General features: G+C 43.7%; 1 non-coding gene across 1 annotated transcript; it reads right to left on the reverse strand.

Moving 5' to 3' along the window:
- Positions 1 to 1,107: 1,107 nt before the first annotated feature.
- On the reverse strand, positions 1,108 to 1,181 carry Trnar-gcg (transfer RNA arginine (anticodon GCG)). The gene has a single exon. It is a non-coding gene; the product is annotated as a tRNA-Arg (tRNA).
- Between the last annotated feature and the right edge of the window lie 353 nt (positions 1,182 to 1,534).

Genomic DNA, 1,534 nt, shown 5'->3' on the forward strand with positions numbered 1-1,534 from the left:
GTTACTGTTGCGTGTATTGTGTACAGAGAGAACTAGCATTAACACAACCTATGTTGAGAACACGAAGCACAAGTAAACATTGGTGCAAGGGAGATAAATCAGATCGCCTTTTTTTCTCAATTGCTCTTTGATCAAGTTGATCATTTCAGAAACACAGCTCCATTCATTTCCTGTTTTTTTTTTTTTTTTATCCGAAATAACTATTAAAAAGGCTGTGTGTCAATGAGAGGCTGTGCTATTGACTGGAAGGTTGAGGCTAGGTGCAACAGATTGTGGGGCTGTGTGTTGCATTGATCACAACTCATGGAGTTGTGAAAATGTCTGCAAGGCTGTGCATGATCACGCATTGGAGCTGTAAGGCATAACATAATATTGCCAATTCATATGTTACGGATATTTTCATTGGTCAATTGGGCAAAACTGGGCTCATTGTAAGAGTGATATCGACGACATTTCCGTCGATATCAGTTTTAATAATTATCGACGACCTCTGTTGCTTCCCCACTTCAAAAACAAAGACACCTAAATTAAAAAAAAAAATATATATATATATATATATTAAAATGTAATTATCCCAGAATGTAGTTGAGCAAATGACTAGCTACTTTTTCGGAATTATAAAATGATAAAAAAAATAAAATAATGATGTCACATAGTCTCAAACCAAATTGGAAATCCAAAGCATCATCATTATAATCATCCTCATCTCATTAATCATCCAAAATATAAATTATATTATTGTCCTTGCTCTTGTGGCCCTTCATGCCCGGAGCTCTTGGTATCAGTGTTCCTGTTCGATCCTTCCCTGAATAGTAGTTCTGCTGTCAGTCTTCAACGTGTGACGTTCTGGGGGGTCGACGGAGGGACGTGGTGGCGGTCTGCTCTCTGACAGGGCAGCACTCTACGCTTACTGTCATAATATATTCTGGCGTTAACCAGGCCCGAGAACTGCCGCACCTGCGGTGTTGGTCAGGCATACAGAACTTGACCTGACTGAGCACCCTCAAAGTCGCATTCGTTAAGTGAATGACACTCGGCTGTGTGATTGCAGCCTCTCCATAGGAACCCTAGCACTTCCACTCTGGGTAGGAGCCCAACAATCCCACATGACCCTGATGGGATTCGAACCCACGACCTCCCGGCCCGCAGCCCGATGCGCTAACCACTGCGCTACGGGGGCCGGTCACTTTCCCGAATTGAAAAATGGCTTGCAGCAAAATTTACCCAAGAGGAATTACTCTCTCTATCTGGGTGCGATGGCAATGCAAGGTGAAACGTACAGAGGGAAGTCTCTTTCAAGTCTCCGCTACTCCCTAAACTAGTAAACAGATACCTGAAACTGAAAGCACCACCCCACATGAAGCGTTTTGACATCATACATGATCCACCCTTCCACGACTCTAGTGAGAGCTACGAAGTAGCCATGCAAGAAGCTAAAGCAGAGGGCAAAGGCAACATCAGGCACACCCCAGTTGTATCGAAAACCACTGGCGCGAGCTGTACACTTCCCTGCACTTGAACCCCAACACACCTG

This window comes from Littorina saxatilis, linkage group LG11 (assembly GCF_037325665.1).
Source record: "Littorina saxatilis isolate snail1 linkage group LG11, US_GU_Lsax_2.0, whole genome shotgun sequence".
Taxonomy (NCBI): Eukaryota; Metazoa; Mollusca; class Gastropoda; order Littorinimorpha; family Littorinidae; genus Littorina; species Littorina saxatilis.